This window comes from Sphaerodactylus townsendi, unplaced genomic scaffold (genome assembly GCF_021028975.2).
Source record: "Sphaerodactylus townsendi isolate TG3544 unplaced genomic scaffold, MPM_Stown_v2.3 scaffold_493, whole genome shotgun sequence".
NCBI lineage: Eukaryota > Metazoa > Chordata > Lepidosauria > Squamata > Sphaerodactylidae > Sphaerodactylus > Sphaerodactylus townsendi.
Window position 1 is genome coordinate 1 of NW_025950686.1, and position 8,750 is coordinate 8,750.

At 45.7% G+C, this 8,750-nt stretch overlaps 1 pseudogene; it reads left to right on the top strand.

The window, feature by feature from the left end:
• The first annotated feature begins 376 nt into the window (after window positions 1-376).
• LOC125425447 lies at window positions 377-7,823 on the top strand (annotated as a pseudogene).
• The last annotated feature ends 927 nt before the right edge of the window (window positions 7,824-8,750 follow it).

An 8,750-nucleotide genomic window follows, 5' to 3' on the forward strand; every position in this document is an offset into this window, starting at 1 on the left:
CTTCTTCTTCTTCTTCTTCTTCTTCTTCTTCTTCTTCTTCTTCTTCTTCTTCTTCTTCTTCTTCTTGCCTTCTGACAGTGGGACTCAGAGCTTTTCATCTTCTGAATGTGAAATTTCCCTTTAGTCCCTGATAGGTTTGTCCCCCATGAATCTGTCTTAACTCCCTTTTTAAAGCTATCTGCGCCTGGGAAGTAACCCAGGGGCATAATGAACGATGCGCTTTTCTAAGCAGTGGATAGGAATGGGAAATGAAAACCACGAGGTTTGACTCCTTCAGAAAGCTTCCTTTCTGTGCAATGGATTCCACATTTTAATCATTCGTTGGGTAAAAACGTGTTTCCTTTTGTCTGTCCTGAATCTACTGCCCATACGCTTCATGAGACGCCGTCGTGTTCTAGTATTGTGGGAGAGGGAGAAAAGGTTCTATGGGGTGTGGTCATGTGGCTGGACGTTCCTCTGGACAAGGAAACTCGAGCAGGTCATAGGCAGCCACGCCTTCTTCCAGGATGCTCGTTCTGTGTCTCACTTCTTAGCGTGCCAAGAGCAGAGCAGAGCGCCCCATGGAATTATGCAAGGAACGCAAACTGAGTTTCTGACTGGCCTGCAACCACATCGCCCTGCACGTGTCCACACACCCCTTTACGAGACCACCCTCTTCATGCTGTACCTTCTGTGCAGTGGTGCGGTGGTTAAGAGCAGGTGCACTCTAATCTGGAGGAACCGGGTTCGATTCCCCGCTCTGCCGCTTGAGCTGTGGGGACTGATCTGGGGAATTCAGATTAGCCTGCGCGCTCCCACACATGCCAGCTGGGTGACCTTGGGCTAGTCACAGCTTCTCGGAGCTCTCTCAGCCCCACCCACCTCACAGGGTGCTTGTTGTGAGGGGGGGAAGGTCAAGGAGATTGTCAGCCCCTTTGAGTCTCCTACAGGAGAGAAAGGGGGGATATAAATCCAAATTTCTTCTTCCTCCTCCCCTAGGTGTGAGCTGTCTGTTGAGAAATCAACAGTTCTCCAGTCCGAATTGGAATCCTGCAAAGAGCTGCAGGCCCTAGAACCGGAGAACAAATGTAAGTATCCACACGGGCAGCCAAAGTTACGTCCGTGACTCTTGGGAGGCAGCAGGCGGGTGACGGTGTGCAGCGAATTGTTCTCTGCCGCTGCGAAGGTACTGCACAAAAGGGTGGGGAGGGGGTGGGATGCTGCCATCTTCTTTTATATGGTTCCTGTTTTATTATATGCTGTTTTTTATCTGATGGTTGTTGGTTTTATTATATGGATGTTCCCCGCCCTGAGCCCTCCGGGGGAGGGCGGTCTATAAGACCAATTGATTGAAAGAAAGAAAGAAAGAAAGAAAGAAAGAAAGAAAGAAAGAAAGAAAGAAAGAAAGAAAGAAAGAAAGAAAGAAAGAAAGAAAGAAGAGAGAAGGGAAAGAGAGAGAGAGAAAGGAAGGAAGGAAGGAAGGAAGGAAGGAAGGAAGGAAGGAAGGAAGGAAGGAAGGAAGGAAGGAAGGAAGGAAGGAAGGAAGGAAGGAAGGAAGGAACTTGGACAGCCCCACACTGGGGGATGGGTAATAATAATCAGGATTTCAAGCCATTCTAGATCATTTTTCTCGGGATGGCATATCCATCAATCACACCACAGTCTGGGCATGCTGGCCCCATGATTCAGAATCCTAATTTATTTATTAAGTTTTTATACGGCCCTTCCTCTTTCTGACTCTGGGTGGTTCCCAGCAAGGCCATTTATATACAACTCCATCATCAATACAATAAAGCGATAGCTACTCACTATAAAGTAAAATATGAAGCTCGTAATTTTAGGTTCTGCCTTTCGTCACTGGGTTGGAGATTGGCAACTTGCTTCTGTCTGTTAAAATGCTCACTTCATTTATTTACAGTTGTAGGGACTAGCAACTTGCTTGTGTTTGTTTAAATATTCCCTTTATTTCCTCCCAGCCTGGAGGACTAGCAGCTTGCTCCTGTGTACTTCAATAAAGACAGTTGCTAAAGTTGTGATGCTGGACTTCAGAGTGTGGGCAAATTGTGGAACCCCAGAAGCTGGCTTAGGGGTGGGGGAGTCAATGGACGGTCTGGCCCTTTGTGACTACCAGAAACATGGGAAATTATGCCAGACAAGTAAATACACGCAAGGTGGTTCTATTTCCAGGCTGCAGACTTTATCTTCTCCTCAGCTCACAATCCTCGCCTGCGTTCAGGCTGTGTGTGGAGTCCACCTGCCTTGCCCTCCCACCACTTCGGTTCTGTGTTTCTCTCTAGGGTGCCTCCTCACCATCATCCTCCTCATGAGAGCCTTGGACCCTTTGGTGTATGAGCGCGAGACCCTCAGCTACTTTGAGACCCTGAAGGTAAACTGGGAGGGCCAGCAAGCCATTTCCTGTTCTGAGCCTGACTCACTGCTGAGGTTTACCCTTTACTCTGTCAAAGATTACCAGGCAAGGATAAACAGTGCCACTGAGCATGCAAAGAGTGTCCCTTTCTCCTTGACGGTCCTCCTCTCCCATCCTGGGGTTAGGAAGACAAGGCGCCGGATTCAAGAGGCCTCATTTCCAAACAGAATTCAGCCCCGGCACCTATTTATTTATTATTTGATTCATTTATTAATTATTTAATTCAAATGGGGACCAAAACTGGTTTACATTATTCTCCTCTCCTCCCTCTTCTCACACAACATCCCTGTGAGGTAGTTTAAGCTGACAGAGTGTGACTGGCCCAAAGTCACACAGCAAACTTCCATGGCACGGGTGGGAATTTGAACCTTGTTTTCCCAGATCCCTCTCTAACCATTGCACCACACTGGCTCTCTGTTGCTTTTCCACACAAGAAGAAGAGTTTGGATTTATATCCCCCCCTTTCTCTCCTGTAAGGAGACTCAAAGGGGGGCTGACAATCTCCTTTCCCCCGCCCCCCCGCCCCACCCAACAAACACCCTGTGAGGGGGGTGGGGCTGAGAGAGCTCCGAGAAGCTGTGACTAGCCCAAGGTCACCCAGCTGGCACGTGTGGGAGTGCACAAGCTGAAAATGGTTTTGAATATAGGCACCTCCCACAGCTCAAGTATGCGGGGAATCAAACCCAGTTCTCCAGATTAGAGTTCACCTGCTCTTAACCACGGCCCACCACTGCTGCTCTCAAAGGAATGCCTGCTGATCTCTCTCTTGTTAGATTTGCTGTTGCCCCCCCCCCCCCTTACCCAGCTTAGGCGGCTGACCCCATGCGCTCAACTTTACCTGGATGACCTCTTGCGCGGCTTAAATTCCTGATAGAAAACAGCATCCTCAAGATGCAGAATACGCCGAGTGGCGTGTAGTGAATCTATCACAGAGGGTAGGAGGGCCGGGGTCTCATGTGGGGGGGTGAAGCGATGGGAGGAGGACTGGGTAGGGACTTAGCAGGTTGCAGTGGCTTATGGGGAGAAAAGCGCTGTTGGCTGCTTGTTGCACTATGTGTCCAGTGAGAAGGAATGTTTCTCACTGGGACATGGACTAATGTATACCCCACTAAACATTTCCCTTCTCGCTGGTTACAGTGTGTAACGGAATTTCTCTCTGCTTGATACACCTCTGAAGATGCCGGCCACAGATGCGAAAGGCCAGGAAACGGTAGGAACAAGACCTGCCAGACCCACGGCCGCACTGGCCAGAAAAACCACTAATAACCCGATGCTTTAAGTGCTCAATTGAACCTTTTTTCTTGACAATTCTTTGCGGTACATTTGTTGTTGTTGTTGTTGTAGATTTCACAGCTGCTGAATCTTTGGCTAGTTTGTTGGCCTTCATTACAATTCAGAAGCCTCACCCAGAAGGCCTAGGAAGTTGTAATGTATACCGGCATGGTAGCCGTCAGGATCCCAGCAGGGCTGCCTTCTGAATTTGACAGATGTTAATTTTGTGGGTTCGAAGATGTTTTAAGTGCTGCCCTAGTGTTTTTGGGATGGCGCCAAGCGTTGTTGTTATTGTTGTTGTTGTTGTTGTTGTTGGTAATGAATTCAATTTGGTGAGACCGCCCTACCCCCGAAGGAATCAAATTAGTTCTGAAACAATAAAACACAATACATCAAATAAACTCATCCGAATATGTTTGTGGTTTTGCATCAATACATCAGTTCTTAGGGTCTAAGGGGAGCAGGTGGGAGGAAACAAGCCCGAATTCGTCAAATTGACCATCCTAAGCCACCTCCCTGTTTTTTTCCTTCTCAGGGCCTCACCAGCCTGTGCCACCTGGAGCACCTCTTGCTGGTCACCCACATGAATCTGTCAGATAACCACCTCAGCTGTTTGCCCCCCTCCCTGGCTATGATGCGCTGCCTATAAAGAGGGTGAGAGATGTTATATTTTGGTTTTTTTATGTTTTGGGGTGTTTTTTTATGTTATCGCCGAACATCTACGTTGAGCTGCCTTGAGTTCCATAAAGCAAGAGGATGGCCGACTCATAGTATAATATTGTATGTTTATAAGGGTCATCAAAAGGTTTAGAATAATGTAGAAGGAACAATTATAATTGTATGGCATACTATTAAGGCCAGATTGATGTTTCGGCTGATTTGTTTATTTTTGTATTTTTAAGGACTGACAAAAGGCTGATTAATGTAATGTATATTTTCATCCTCTTTCAATTTTTCTCTCTTTTTCTGCTCTTTTCTTTCTATTTGGGGACTCTAGTTCTTTTTTTCCTTTCTCGTTCCATATCTTTCTTTTTTTTAATCTGTACTTCTTTACAACCTTTTGATTTGTTATTCGAGTTGTTTTTATTTTCTACATATTCTTGTAAACCTAACAAAGTTTTGTATTAAAAAAAAAAGAACATGGCTAATAAGTTTTTTAAACAAATACATAGCGCATGCTTGTTCAAACATAACCCCCCCATCCCCCGAAGCGCCGTTTAATTTTCTCCTCGTTTAATCTGTTACAGCCGGAATCTAATTCGTACAAAGATTATTGCTGGTGTAACAAATTATTTTGCATCCAATTAAGGTTCTGTATCACTTAACTTGGTTAGAACTTATTCTCATTATCTAAGAGATTACCCAGACCTCACTGGTAAGGTAAAACCCGCTAAGAGCCATTTATCTTTTGTAGTACAATTCGGAGGGCGTGAGTCATTACTAGCAAAACCAACAGGGAAAAAACTTTCTGCAGGTTAATCACCTGGATTGAAATAAGACATAACTCTTTATTAGGTGAGAGCTTAAGAGGTAGTTACAACAGCTAGTCATTCCTGCTGTCATATAAAAACATGCAATAAAAATTAAGTGTCATCTTTCTTAACCTTAACTAACTATGTGGCATTTACAGATGAAAGAGATCAGTTGCCCAGGAGAAATGGCGGCGTTGGGAGGCGGGCTGTATGAGGCCCCTCCCTTCCCCAAACTCCTCCCTCCCAGGCGCCGCCCACCCAAAACCTCCAGATATTTCCCAAGCCAGAGCTAGCAACCCCTACAAAAAAATTACCTCAGTACATCGTTGACCAAACCACCAGAGAAACCTGAACTGGCTATCATTGGATACTTTAAAATAAAATGACCATTAAAATTGAAATAAATTTTTCTCACTTTAACGTGTGATTGTTCTCTGGATAATATGATTGGCCTCTAGATGAATTTCAAGATAATTAGCAGGTGTGTTTCAAAATACATCTTGGTAGCGCAAGTTAATTTCTCAAGGAAGATGGAAAGGCTACAATTTAGCACTTTTTTCAATTAGAAGAGCAATAAATCTACTGTGGCTTCAGCTACTTTAATCAGCTGTCAAAGATAAAAGCAATCTTTTCCTCCTGGCTATCTGATCAGCTCTACTGAGGCCATAAGAACTATATAAAACACCTATGAGTAGCATAATTTAAAACGTGATTTAAGGTATCCCCAGTCTTTTAGAGTTGTAAGGACCTTTCGAATTCTGACACGAGTTTTTGTTTGATCATTTTTAATTAATTTTATAAGAACTAAAACAAAAACTACCACAAAATGAACAAAGAAAAACTAACACCAAAACGATCCTGTCACCCTACACACCACATACTATATACCATTGATGCCGAACCTTTTCGAGACCGAGTGCCCAAACTGCAACCCAAAACCCACTTATTTATCGCAAAGTGCCAACAGGGCAATTTAACCTGAATACTGAGGTTTTCGTTTAGAAAAAACAGTTGGCTCCGAGGCACACATTACTTGGGAGTAAGCTTGGTAGCTTTGCTTTGAAGCAACCACGCAACGCTTCGAATGGGTGAATCATGACCCTAGGAGGGTTTAGAAGCAAACCCCATTGCCAGCAACCGAGCTTACTCCCAGGTAAAGGATCGCACTTTAGTTCTTCCCATGAAAATCAGTGGGGTTTAACAGCACTTAACAGGGTTACCTACTTTAAACGCCAAGTGCTCCAGCTGCCCAGGCTAGTTTAGATGTGGGAATGCCCCCCCCCCCCACATGACGAACTCTGTGCACGTGTGCCCACAGAGAGGGCTCGGAGTGCCACCTCTGGCACCCGTGCCATAGGTTCGCCACCACTGCTATATACAAAAACCACACCTAACTATTTGTGGTAGTTTTTGTTGCAGTTATTATAAAATTAATAAAAATATATATTTTTAAAAAAGGAATTCTGACATGGGTCTAACCACAAAAGGGCAGAGCCGACCACAGAATGTCAGGCAGTGAGATTTGGGATAATTGTAACAGCAACTCTTTAGCATTTCAGGCAGAAGTTCTTCCTAACTATGCCTTTAAAAATGGCTATATTGTTTACAGGATTTTCTTGCTGACTTTCTATCCTTGTGTTGTGGTCGCAGTTGCTTCAAAAGCAATATTTTTGTGAATCGGCACAGCCAATTAGATCTCCACTTGCTAATCAGAAACCTTGATGGGCAGAAACCTCACCTAGCTGCACCCACTTTCTAAAATCTCTTGGCTGGCATCAAGAAAGGTTTGGGAGGGTGCTTTTGTGCCACGGGCACTATGTTGGAGACCTGTGGATTTAAAAATGTGTGATACTGAAGGTACCCTGTTCCCCTGAATATAAGACATCCCCTGAAAATAAGACGTAGTAGAGGTTTTGCTGAAGTGCGAAATAGCAGATATCCCCCGAAAGTAAGACGTAGCAAAGTTTTTGTTTGGAAGCATGCCCGACGAACAGAACACAGAAAAATAAGACATCCCCTGAAAATAAGACCTACTGCATCTTTGGGAGCAAAAATTAATATAAGACACTGTCTTATTTTCGGGGAAACACGGTATGGAGGACCTGCTTTTCTTATTCTCCTATTTCTGCCGTAGGTGTTGGAAGCTGATGAGAACCGGATCGAGACCCTAGAAGGGCTGCCCCCGCTCCCTCGCTTGGAGGATCTCTCCCTCTGCAACAACCGTATCCTTGACACTTGGCTACACACACACCCTTTGCTCACCCTCATGAGGTGGTGAGATCAAATTAGGGTCAGGACTCGGAAGATTCCTCTGTTCGAATGTGGGTCTGGACGGGTCACTCTAGGAACCGCTGTTCTCCTTAACTCCGCTCCCTTCCCCCAGGCATCCAGCGACCCTCTGACCTCCGACCTCTGGCTTCATTCCCAAAGCTCACCCATCTCAACCTGCGAGGCAATCCTCTCTGCCAAGTCCCGGGTGTCCAATCAGAGCTTGCCGTACTGTTGCCCAGTGTGGCAACCATTCTCACCTGATTGGCTGGAGGAGACCCACTTCAAGCTGATCCTTCCCCCACAATGCACTGCCACCTTTAATTTATTGGAATGAAGAAATAAAAAAAAACAGTCGAGAGGAATTTATTGGAATGAAGAAATAAAAACAATCGAGAAGAGAAGCGGGCATGTCTGTTCTTTCATGTTTAAAGGAGCAGCAGTGGCGTAGGAGGTTAAGATCTCGTGCATCTAATCTGGAGGAACCGGGTTTGATTCCCAGCTCTGCAGCCTGAGCTGTGGAGGCTTATCTGGGGAATTCAGATTAGCCTGTACACTCCCACACACGCCAGCTGGGTGACCTTGGGCTAGTCACAGCTTCTCGGAGCTCTCTTAGCCCCACCTACCTCACAGGGTGTTTGTTGTGAGGGGGGAAGGGCAAGGAGATTGTCAGCCCCTTTGAGTCTCCTGCAGGAGAGAAAGGGGGGATATAAATCCAAACTCTTCTTCTTCTTCTTCTTTATGAAAACACCGTCCACTGAACCACACTCAGGTATCCCAGTGGGCTCTTCCCACATTCCTCAGGTATATTGTGTCTTTCGGCATGAGTGAAATGCAAGACAAGGTGGGCATAGCCATGTAGCTCCAGATACGAGATGTATTTCCGCACGTAGAAGGATACCTGATCTCATGAGGGCAGCATGCAGGCTTCTGTAGCCCTTTTTGATCTGATTCTTATGTTGTGATTGAAACTCCTCCCTCAAACCATTGTGACACACGTCAAGTGGTTTATTGCCATACCTTGCTGGAGGGGGGAAAAGGTGGGGCAGAAGTTGCACCAATGCCTCAGAGGGAAACTGAGAAAGTTTCATAGAAAACTGAGCTATATGTGCTTCCACTGCTTTTCAGAACAGCGTCAAAAGGTTGGGGATTCCTGTCCTAGAGCAGGTGCACTCTAATCTGGAGAACTGGGTTTGATTCCCCGCTCTGCCACTTGAGCTGTGGAGGGTTGTCTGGTGAACTAGATTAGCTTGTGCACTCCAACACATGCCAGCTGAGTGACCTTGGGCTAGTCACAGTTCTTCGTAGTTCTCAGCCCCACCCACCTCACA